The sequence below is a fragment of the Martes martes genome, assembly GCF_963455335.1.
Source record: "Martes martes genome assembly, chromosome: 12".
Classification (NCBI taxonomy): Eukaryota; Metazoa; Chordata; class Mammalia; order Carnivora; family Mustelidae; genus Martes; species Martes martes.
Window position 1 is genome coordinate 24,189,120 of NC_137900.1, and position 12,056 is coordinate 24,201,175.

The 12,056-nt window shown below is 51.5% G+C and overlaps 2 pseudogenes across 2 annotated transcripts; both read right to left on the reverse strand.

Moving 5' to 3' along the window:
• Positions 1 to 12: 12 nt before the first annotated feature.
• On the reverse strand, positions 13 to 8,025 carry LOC308353308 (spermatogenesis-associated protein 31D3-like; annotated as a pseudogene). The gene is made up of 2 exons: positions 8,019 to 8,025; positions 13 to 1,160 (listed from the first exon to the last, which is right to left on the reverse strand). The product of its transcript is annotated as a spermatogenesis-associated protein 31D3-like (transcript).
• Positions 8,026 to 8,040: 15 nt separating this feature from the next.
• On the reverse strand, positions 8,041 to 12,041 carry LOC308353309 (spermatogenesis-associated protein 31D3-like; annotated as a pseudogene). Its single transcript has 2 exons — positions 12,035 to 12,041; positions 8,041 to 9,188 (listed from the first exon to the last, which is right to left on the reverse strand). The product of its transcript is annotated as a spermatogenesis-associated protein 31D3-like (transcript).
• Positions 12,042 to 12,056: the final 15 nt, after the last annotated feature.

Here is a 12,056-nt window from a genome sequence, read left to right on the forward strand (position 1 = left end):
TGCGAGAGACTCCTAGGTCCTGGGGGCCAGGCCCCACCGGTGTTGGATGATCCTCTTTCCAAGGGGACTCTCTAGTTTTTTTCCTGAATCTCCTCACTGAGAGGAAACTGTGCATGAGGGATAGAGATAGCAGCATGGGCCTGGGAGGGGCCGAGATGACAACTTGGGCCTTGGCGGCACAGGGTTTGGGAGAATGGTTAGGAGCTGAAGGACAATCATCCTAGTGGGATCTCTGGACTACAGTGGGCAAACCCCACACACGTTCCTGCACCTTGTGCAACAGGTCCCATTCCAGATGGTGCCTTTCAGTTGACGTGAGTCTCTGGGATTCATTCTGACGTCTGTGAAAACACACTCGACCGATCTTAATGTCGGGTAGAGGACCAGATGGCAGGATTGGGAGTGGGGATTGAAGGAGGGCCTGGGGCTGGACACATGGGTTGGGTTGGGGCTGGGTTTGAGGCAGGAGTTGAGGCGGGTTCTCAGACAAGGATGGAGGAAGTGGATGGGGAACTACTGGGGATTCCTGCTCTGGGAGGCATTCGAGATGTTATGTGAGGCATCGGCAGCAGGGAAGAAGGACTCACTAGGAGGAGTTTGGAGACCCCGGAAGAGCTGGATGGGGGTGTGCTGTCAATGGCCCTCCTCCAAGGTTGTAGGATATGGGCGCTGCTGATGCTTAGGCAGCTCCTTTGACTGGTCTTTGCTGCTCCAGAAAGGAAGGGAGGATGCCCAATCACGCTTATCGGCAATTGTTTGCCTTGGAAAAGAACCCTTTGTTTCCTTCCACCTGAGGAAGCCACACCTCTTTTGGACTTGCTTCTCTAGAAGCGCCAGCGCATCAGGCCTGAGAAGTGAGAGGTTACCAGGCTCTACAAGGTTGGCTGCAGGGTCTCCCCTGGAAGACGCCTCTGAAGAATGCAGGGCTTGATGGGAATCACATGGAGCCAGGGTTGAAGGGAAGAAGTCTTTGGCATGAGTTTGCCACTGAGGGAGATCTAAAATTGACAAGCTGGAGGGGCCAATGCCTGTGATTGATGGGACATAAGTAGACAACCCACCAGGGCTCTCTGGGCGTGAGCTCTCTGGAACAGGCTTCCTGGAGATGGAAATCGGTTTAGATTGAGTCACAGACAAATTGCAGTCCGGTGGCGGTGAAGCTGAGCGGCTTGGTGGTGTGTGATGATGAGCAAAGGTCTCAGTGGGATGCACCGTCTGGGACGACTCCGTTAAGGGGCTGACCTCTTGGGAAAGGGTAGGGTCCAGAGAGACGATGGTATTTAGAGACACTCTCTGTCTGGACAGACAGCTGAACGGAGTTACCCCAAACCCATGCTCCCAAGACAGTACACAGAACAGACAACCCGTTATTAGAGAAATATTTATTCCTCACAAGGGGATTATTTCGGGGTAGGAAATGCCCCCCAAAACCCTCTCACGGGAATTTCCGGAGAAGTTTTCTGTCTAATTAGTACGAAACACATTTCTGCACACTGTGCCTTCAGCAGTCGTGAGAGTGGCTGGAAGCCACTGGGCAGCCTGATGCCCGCAGGTGGCCTTCGGGTGGGACGCGGGCTCCCCGTGGGGCATGGAGAGGGGATGCCTCTGATGCGGTAGCTGGTCCTTAAGTGCCCCAACTTTCTGGGGCTGTCTGTCCTTGTTTCTGAGCTGTCTGTTACTTCCAGGAAGGCCTTGGCCAGCAAAGACAGCTTCTTGCTGGCAGGACCTGGTATTTGACTCCTTGAGGGCGGGAACCCTGTAGTTGAAAGGATACCCCAGGACAGGCTGTGCCTGGGCCTGCACTTGTGCTTTCTGCTGAGTTTTCCCAAACTTGGTTGGGGAGGGAATGGGCTGCTGAGGGCAGGTGCTGCCTAATTGCACGCAGACTCCCCGTTCTCTCCTCCTGGAACTTCCCAACAGCTGTCGTTATTTTCTGAGCTTCGGGCACCCCAGTAAACGCAGCTCTACCTTTAAGCAGGCCCTTGCTTTCCACAGAGAATAGGGAACTGCGCTTCTCCTGGGAGTTTTCGTACATTTTGCCTTTTATTCCAAGAGTAAGCAAGCCATTGCAAAACAAACAAACAAACAAACAAACAAACAGACAAACAAAACCAAACCCTCTTTTTTTCTTTTTTTTTTCTTTTTTTTTTTTTTTTAACTGAAAAGGCTTTCTTTCGAAGGAGGCTGACCCTTCTGAGAAAGGCTTTCAGGAGGCAGCTGACCCTTCCGTGATAGGGTCTGGGAAGGCTCTGTTCCCAGGTTTACCTTCAGTACTGCATCCTGGGTAGGGAACCTCTTCTTCAATGCCACATGTTCCGTAGGGAAGCTGTCTGTTCTCGGGTGGGATGTTCCTAGTCCTGCATCCCCTCCACGATGCTCTTGTGCCTTGGAACCCGGAGGCCTCATGGTCTTTGCAGCCGGTGGGGGATTCTTATTCTGGCACTTCCTTAAGACATGCTTAGGGACCCAGGGCTCTGCTGTTGTTCCATAGTAATTCCTGTGTCCTCTGGATGGACACGTAGCACCTGGGAAGCTCTCGTGTCCCCACTGGAGACACCCTGGGCACGAGTCCGTGAGGCCTTGTAAGTCAAACAATCTGTGGCAGGGGGCAGGCCAATGCATTGGGCTTGGGCCTGGCTACGCTCCCTGTCCTGTCCCGTTAAAGCTTAAGCAAGAACTCAAGCAAGAGTGGTTCTGTAAGATTCCATGTGTTAGGATCTTGCGGAATTGGTATGCTTGGTGGGATGGTGGTTTTGACTTGAAGCTTATTCCCCTTTATAATTGGGGAGCTAACTGGCTTGTGGGTTGTCAAGATGCTAGGTTGTGATTGATGTGTATGGATTTCCTTGGCCCTGAATGTCTTGGTCCAGGATTCTTCATCTTTATGCCTTGTTCTTTATGCCTTCTAGCTCCGGAATTTTCACTCTTACCCTTTGGCTCACGTCTGAATGCACCTCGACTTGTAGGCTTCCTTGGGGGCCGTCTGTTTCCTACCGTGTCATGTCTGACAGGTGTCAGAGTACGGCTGCCGTCCTTAGTTTTCGGAACATCCTCTGCCAACTGATGGTTGATATTAGAGGGTGATTGCCTCAGAATTCTCTGTTCTTCCTTGCCCAAAATTAAGGTGGCAGGGAGAGGACGAACGGGGTTGGGGGGTGAACTTGCTGTTCCTGCTTTGTCTCCAAGGAGAGATTTCAAGCTTGCCAGGTTTACCGTTTGAAGCCTCCAGGTTTCCAGGTTGCCCCAGAACTCACGCTGGTTGAGGCGGAAAGGCTAGAATGGAATGTGGACTCTTCAATTAAAAGACCTCTATGATTTCCTGGACCCTAGGGGGAAGGCCCCAAGTCCCCCTCTTACAAAATCTTTAAACATGGTCTTCCAGCTTCTGTGCTGCACTAGGTTCAACAAAGGGAAGCTCCTGCAAGGTACTCAGGGAGTAGTCCTCAACCTCTGATGCTGGCCAACTTCTCTGGTTTATTTCAGTCTGGGGTTTCTCAGAAAGTAGTGATGTCTGCCCCATAGTATCCCACGAATTCTGCACAGTCCCAGGCAACTGACCCTCATTGTTTTCCCCAGACTCTCTGCTTAAATGTATATTCAGGGCATTTTCAAGTTGTCTCTGACCGTAGTCTCCACAGCCACCATGGCGGTTTTCACTGATGGGCTCCTAAGTTCTTTCTCAGACACATACCCCATTTCATTATCTGAAGAGTTAACTGGGTCACTCAACAGATAATCTTTTGGGCCATTCTCTGGAATATGTCCCTGATCCTTCTTCAGGCCTTCCTTTTCCTTCTCTAGATTTTCGTCCTTCCCCAAATCATTGCTATCCTTCTCCAGGTCATCTTTGTACTTTGCCAGGCCACTGCACTCTAGCTGAAGCATTTCTGGGTCCCCCACATAGCCACTTTTAGAGACACTCAATTTGACCTCCCTCTTTTTAGAGTTCCCTGAGCGTCCACGATAGCCCCGAGACTGAGGTAGCTGTGGAAGAGTCCCGGGACCGCTCATCATTGCGAGAGACTCCTAGGTCCTGGGGGCCAGGCCCCACCGGTGTTGGATGATCCTCTTTCCAAGGGGACTCTCTAGTTTTTTTCCTGAATCTCCTCACTGAGAGGAAACTGTGCATGAGGGATAGAGATAGCAGCATGGGCCTGGGAGGGGCCGAGATGACAACTTGGGCCTTGGCGGCACAGGGTTTGGGAGAATGGTTAGGAGCTGAAGGACAATCATCCTAGTGGGATCTCTGGACTACAGTGGGCAAACCCCACACACGTTCCTGCACCTTGTGCAACAGGTCCCATTCCAGATGGTGCCTTTCAGTTGACGTGAGTCTCTGGGATTCATTCTGACGTCTGTGAAAACACACTCGACCGATCTTAATGTCGGGTAGAGGACCAGATGGCAGGATTGGGAGTGGGGATTGAAGGAGGGCCTGGGGCTGGACACATGGGTTGGGTTGGGGCTGGGTTTGAGGCAGGAGTTGAGGCGGGTTCTCAGACAAGGATGGAGGAAGTGGATGGGGAACTACTGGGGATTCCTGCTCTGGGAGGCATTCGAGATGTTATGTGAGGCATCGGCAGCAGGGAAGAAGGACTCACTAGGAGGAGTTTGGAGACCCCGGAAGAGCTGGATGGGGGTGTGCTGTCAATGGCCCTCCTCCAAGGTTGTAGGATATGGGCGCTGCTGATGCTTAGGCAGCTCCTTTGACTGGTCTTTGCTGCTCCAGAAAGGAAGGGAGGATGCCCAATCACGCTTATCGGCAATTGTTTGCCTTGGAAAAGAACCCTTTGTTTCCTTCCACCTGAGGAAGCCACACCTCTTTTGGACTTGCTTCTCTAGAAGCGCCAGCGCATCAGGCCTGAGAAGTGAGAGGTTACCAGGCTCTACAAGGTTGGCTGCAGGGTCTCCCCTGGAAGACGCCTCTGAAGAATGCAGGGCTTGATGGGAATCACATGGAGCCAGGGTTGAAGGGAAGAAGTCTTTGGCATGAGTTTGCCACTGAGGGAGATCTAAAATTGACAAGCTGGAGGGGCCAATGCCTGTGATTGATGGGACATAAGTAGACAACCCACCAGGGCTCTCTGGGCGTGAGCTCTCTGGAACAGGCTTCCTGGAGATGGAAATCGGTTTAGATTGAGTCACAGACAAATTGCAGTCCAGTGGCGGTGAAGCTGAGCGGCTTGGTGGTGTGTGATGATGAGCAAAGGTCTCAGTGGGATGCACCGTCTGGGACGACTCCGTTAAGGGGCTGACCTCTTGGGAAAGGGTAGGGTCCAGAGAGACGATGGTATTTAGAGACACTCTCTGTCTGGACAGACAGCTGAACGGAGTTACCCCAAACCCATGCTCCCAAGACAGTACACAGAACAGACAACCCGTTATTAGAGAAATATTTATTCCTCACAAGGGGATTATTTCGGGGTAGGAAATGCCCCCCAAAACCCTCTCACGGGAATTTCTGGAGAAGTTTTCTGTCTAATTAGTACGAAACACATTTCTGCACACTGTGCCTTCAGCAGTCGTGAGAGTGGCTGGAAGCCACTGGGCAGCCTGATGCCCGCAGGTGGCCTTCGGGTGGGACGCGGGCTCCCCGTGGGGCATGGAGAGGGGATGCCTCTGATGCGGTAGCTGGTCCTTAAGTGCCCCAACTTTCTGGGGCTGTCTGTCCTTGTTTCTGAGCTGTCTGTTACTTCCAGGAAGGCCTTGGCCAGCAAAGACAGCTTCTTGCTGGCAGGACCTGGTATTTGACTCCTTGAGGGCGGGAACCCTGTAGTTGAAAGGATACCCCAGGACAGGCTGTGCCTGGGCCTGCACTTGTGCTTTCTGCTGAGTTTTCCCAAACTTGGTTGGGGAGGGAATGGGCTGCTGAGGGCAGGTGCTGCCTAATTGCACGCAGACTCCCCGTTCTCTCCTCCTGGAACTTCCCAACAGCTGTCGTTATTTTCTGAGCTTCGGGCACCCCAGTAAACGCAGCTCTACCTTTAAGCAGGCCCTTGCTTTCCACAGAGAATAGGGAACTGCGCTTCTCCTGGGAGTTTTCGTACATTTTGCCTTTTATTCCAAGAGTAAGCAAGCCATTGCAAAACAAACAAACAAACAAACAAACAAACAGACAAACAAAACCAAACCCTCTTTTTTTCTTTTTTTTTTCTTTTTTTTTTTTTTTTAACTGAAAAGGCTTTCTTTCGAAGGAGGCTGACCCTTCTGAGAAAGGCTTTCAGGAGGCAGCTGACCCTTCCGTGATAGGGTCTGGGAAGGCTCTGTTCCCAGGTTTACCTTCAGTACTGCATCCTGGGTAGGGAACCTCTTCTTCAATGCCACATGTTCCGTAGGGAAGCTGTCTGTTCTCGGGTGGGATGTTCCTAGTCCTGCATCCCCTCCACGATGCTCTTGTGCCTTGGAACCCGGAGGCCTCATGGTCTTTGCAGCCGGTGGGGGATTCTTATTCTGGCACTTCCTTAAGACATGCTTAGGGACCCAGGGCTCTGCTGTTGTTCCATAGTAATTCCTGTGTCCTCTGGATGGACACGTAGCACCTGGGAAGCTCTCGTGTCCCCACTGGAGACACCCTGGGCACGAGTCCGTGAGGCCTTGTAAGTCAAACAATCTGTGGCAGGGGGCAGGCCAATGCATTGGGCTTGGGCCTGGCTACGCTCCCTGTCCTGTCCCGTTAAAGCTTAAGCAAGAACTCAAGCAAGAGTGGTTCTGTAAGATTCCATGTGTTAGGATCTTGCGGAATTGGTATGCTTGGTGGGATGGTGGTTTTGACTTGAAGCTTATTCCCCTTTATAATTGGGGAGCTAACTGGCTTGTGGGTTGTCAAGATGCTAGGTTGTGATTGATGTGTATGGATTTCCTTGGCCCTGAATGTCTTGGTCCAGGATTCTTCATCTTTATGCCTTGTTCTTTATGCCTTCTAGCTCCGGAATTTTCACTCTTACCCTTTGGCTCACGTCTGAATGCACCTCGACTTGTAGGCTTCCTTGGGGGCCGTCTGTTTCCTACCGTGTCATGTCTGACAGGTGTCAGAGTACGGCTGCCGTCCTTAGTTTTCGGAACATCCTCTGCCAACTGATGGTTGATATTAGAGGGTGATTGCCTCAGAATTCTCTGTTCTTCCTTGCCCAAAATTAAGGTGGCAGGGAGAGGACGAACGGGGTTGGGGGGTGAACTTGCTGTTCCTGCTTTGTCTCCAAGGAGAGATTTCAAGCTTGCCAGGTTTACCGTTTGAAGCCTCCAGGTTTCCAGGTTGCCCCAGAACTCACGCTGGTTGAGGCGGAAAGGCTAGAATGGAATGTGGACTCTTCAATTAAAAGACCTCTATGATTTCCTGGACCCTAGGGGGAAGGCCCCAAGTCCCCCTCTTACAAAATCTTTAAACATGGTCTTCCAGCTTCTGTGCTGCACTAGGTTCAACAAAGGGAAGCTCCTGCAAGGTACTCAGGGAGTAGTCCTCAACCTCTGATGCTGGCCAACTTCTCTGGTTTATTTCAGTCTGGGGTTTCTCAGAAAGTAGTGATGTCTGCCCCATAGTATCCCACGAATTCTGCACAGTCCCAGGCAACTGACCCTCATTGTTTTCCCCAGACTCTCTGCTTAAATGTATATTCAGGGCATTTTCAAGTTGTCTCTGACCGTAGTCTCCACAGCCACCATGGCGGTTTTCACTGATGGGCTCCTAAGTTCTTTCTCAGACACATACCCCATTTCATTATCTGAAGAGTTAACTGGGTCACTCAACAGATAATCTTTTGGGCCATTCTCTGGAATATGTCCCTGATCCTTCTTCAGGCCTTCCTTTTCCTTCTCTAGATTTTCGTCCTTCCCCAAATCATTGCTATCCTTCTCCAGGTCATCTTTGTACTTTGCCAGGCCACTGCACTCTAGCTGAAGCATTTCTGGGTCCCCCACATAGCCACTTTTAGAGACACTCAATTTGACCTCCCTCTTTTTAGAGTTCCCTGAGCGTCCACGATAGCCCCGAGACTCAGGTAGCTGTGGAAGAGTCCCGGGACCGCTCATCATTGCGAGAGACTCCTAGGTCCTGGGGGCCAGGCCCCACCGGTGTTGGATGATCCTCTTTCCAAGGGGACTCTCTAGTTTTTTTCCTGAATCTCCTCACTGAGAGGAAACTGTGCATGAGGGATAGAGATAGCAGCATGGGCCTGGGAGGGGCCGAGATGACAACTTGGGCCTTGGCGGCACAGGGTTTGGGAGAATGGTTAGGAGCTGAAGGACAATCATCCTAGTGGGATCTCTGGACTACAGTGGGCAAACCCCACACACGTTCCTGCACCTTGTGCAACAGGTCCCATTCCAGATGGTGCCTTTCAGTTGACGTGAGTCTCTGGGATTCATTCTGACGTCTGTGAAAACACACTCGACCGATCTTAATGTCGGGTAGAGGACCAGATGGCAGGATTGGGAGTGGGGATTGAAGGAGGGCCTGGGGCTGGACACATGGGTTGGGTTGGGGCTGGGTTTGAGGCAGGAGTTGAGGCGGGTTCTCAGACAAGGATGGAGGAAGTGGATGGGGAACTACTGGGGATTCCTGCTCTGGGAGGCATTCGAGATGTTATGTGAGGCATCGGCAGCAGGGAAGAAGGACTCACTAGGAGGAGTTTGGAGACCCCGGAAGAGCTGGATGGGGGTGTGCTGTCAATGGCCCTCCTCCAAGGTTGTAGGATATGGGCGCTGCTGATGCTTAGGCAGCTCCTTTGACTGGTCTTTGCTGCTCCAGAAAGGAAGGGAGGATGCCCAATCACGCTTATCGGCAATTGTTTGCCTTGGAAAAGAACCCTTTGTTTCCTTCCACCTGAGGAAGCCACACCTCTTTTGGACTTGCTTCTCTAGAAGCGCCAGCGCATCAGGCCTGAGAAGTGAGAGGTTACCAGGCTCTACAAGGTTGGCTGCAGGGTCTCCCCTGGAAGACGCCTCTGAAGAATGCAGGGCTTGATGGGAATCACATGGAGCCAGGGTTGAAGGGAAGAAGTCTTTGGCATGAGTTTGCCACTGAGGGAGATCTAAAATTGACAAGCTGGAGGGGCCAATGCCTGTGATTGATGGGACATAAGTAGACAACCCACCAGGGCTCTCTGGGCGTGAGCTCTCTGGAACAGGCTTCCTGGAGATGGAAATCGGTTTAGATTGAGTCACAGACAAATTGCAGTCCAGTGGCGGTGAAGCTGAGCGGCTTGGTGGTGTGTGATGATGAGCAAAGGTCTCAGTGGGATGCACCGTCTGGGACGACTCCGTTAAGGGGCTGACCTCTTGGGAAAGGGTAGGGTCCAGAGAGACGATGGTATTTAGAGACACTCTCTGTCTGGACAGACAGCTGAACGGAGTTACCCCAAACCCATGCTCCCAAGACAGTACACAGAACAGACAACCCGTTATTAGAGAAATATTTATTCCTCACAAGGGGATTATTTCGGGGTAGGAAATGCCCCCCAAAACCCTCTCACGGGAATTTCCGGAGAAGTTTTCTGTCTAATTAGTACGAAACACATTTCTGCACACTGTGCCTTCAGCAGTCGTGAGAGTGGCTGGAAGCCACTGGGCAGCCTGATGCCCGCAGGTGGCCTTCGGGTGGGACGCGGGCTCCCCGTGGGGCATGGAGAGGGGATGCCTCTGATGCGGTAGCTGGTCCTTAAGTGCCCCAACTTTCTGGGGCTGTCTGTCCTTGTTTCTGAGCTGTCTGTTACTTCCAGGAAGGCCTTGGCCAGCAAAGACAGCTTCTTGCTGGCAGGACCTGGTATTTGACTCCTTGAGGGCGGGAACCCTGTAGTTGAAAGGATACCCCAGGACAGGCTGTGCCTGGGCCTGCACTTGTGCTTTCTGCTGAGTTTTCCCAAACTTGGTTGGGGAGGGAATGGGCTGCTGAGGGCAGGTGCTGCCTAATTGCACGCAGACTCCCCGTTCTCTCCTCCTGGAACTTCCCAACAGCTGTCGTTATTTTCTGAGCTTCGGGCACCCCAGTAAACGCAGCTCTACCTTTAAGCAGGCCCTTGCTTTCCACAGAGAATAGGGAACTGCGCTTCTCCTGGGAGTTTTCGTACATTTTGCCTTTTATTCCAAGAGTAAGCAAGCCATTGCAAAACAAACAAACAAACAAACAAACAAACAGACAAACAAAACCAAACCCTCTTTTTTTCTTTTTTTTTTCTTTTTTTTTTTTTTTTTTAACTGAAAAGGCTTTCTTTCGAAGGAGGCTGACCCTTCTGAGAAAGGCTTTCAGGAGGCAGCTGACCCTTCCGTGATAGGGTCTGGGAAGGCTCTGTTCCCAGGTTTACCTTCAGTACTGCATCCTGGGTAGGGAACCTCTTCTTCAATGCCACATGTTCCGTAGGGAAGCTGTCTGTTCTCGGGTGGGATGTTCCTAGTCCTGCATCCCCTCCACGATGCTCTTGTGCCTTGGAACCCGGAGGCCTCATGGTCTTTGCAGCCGGTGGGGGATTCTTATTCTGGCACTTCCTTAAGACATGCTTAGGGACCCAGGGCTCTGCTGTTGTTCCATAGTAATTCCTGTGTCCTCTGGATGGACACGTAGCACCTGGGAAGCTCTCGTGTCCCCACTGGAGACACCCTGGGCACGAGTCCGTGAGGCCTTGTAAGTCAAACAATCTGTGGCAGGGGGCAGGCCAATGCATTGGGCTTGGGCCTGGCTACGCTCCCTGTCCTGTCCCGTTAAAGCTTAAGCAAGAACTCAAGCAAGAGTGGTTCTGTAAGATTCCATGTGTTAGGATCTTGCGGAATTGGTATGCTTGGTGGGATGGTAGTTTTGACTTGAAGCTTATTCCCCTTTATAATTGGGGAGCTAACTGGCTTGTGGGTTGTCAAGATGCTAGGTTGTGATTGATGTGTATGGATTTCCTTGGCCCTGAATGTCTTGGTCCAGGATTCTTCATCTTTATGCCTTGTTCTTTATGCCTTCTAGCTCCGGAATTTTCACTCTTACCCTTTGGCTCACGTCTGAATGCACCTCGACTTGTAGGCTTCCTTGGGGGCCGTCTGTTTCCTACCGTGTCATGTCTGACAGGTGTCAGAGTACGGCTGCCGTCCTTAGTTTTCGGAACATCCTCTGCCAACTGATGGTTGATATTAGAGGGTGATTGCCTCAGAATTCTCTGTTCTTCCTTGCCCAAAATTAAGGTGGCAGGGAGAGGACGAACGGGGTTGGGGGGTGAACTTGCTGTTCCTGCTTTGTCTCCAAGGAGAGATTTCAAGCTTGCCAGGTTTACCGTTTGAAGCCTCCAGGTTTCCAGGTTGCCCCAGAACTCACGCTGGTTGAGGCGGAAAGGCTAGAATGGAATGTGGACTCTTCAATTAAAAGACCTCTATGATTTCCTGGACCCTAGGGGGAAGGCCCCAAGTCCCCCTCTTACAAAATCTTTAAACATGGTCTTCCAGCTTCTGTGCTGCACTAGGTTCAACAAAGGAAAGCTCCTGCAAGGTACTCAGGGAGTAGTCCTCAACCTCTGATGCTGGCCAACTTCTCTGGTTTATTTCAGTCTGGGGTTTCTCAGAAAGTAGTGATGTCTGCCCCATAGTATCCCACGAATTCTGCACAGTCCCAGGCAACTGACCCTCATTGTTTTCCCCAGACTCTCTGCTTAAATGTATATTCAGGGCATTTTCAAGTTGTCTCTGACCGTAGTCTCCACAGCCACCATGGCGGTTTTCACTGATGGGCTCCTAAGTTCTTTCTCAGACACATACCCCATTTCATTATCTGAAGAGTTAACTGGGTCACTCAACAGATAATCTTTTGGGCCATTCTCTGGAATATGTCCCTGATCCTTCTTCAGGCCTTCCTTTTCCTTCTCTAGATTTTCGTCCTTCCCCAAATCATTGCTATCCTTCTCCAGGTCATCTTTGTACTTTGCCAGGCCACTGCACTCTAGCTGAAGCATTTCTGGGTCCCCCACATAGCCACTTTTAGAGACACTCAATTTGACCTCCCTCTTTTTAGAGTTCCCTGAGCGTCCACGATAGCCCCGAGACTGAGGTAGCTGTGGAAGAGTCCCGGGACCGCTCATCATTGCGAGAGACTC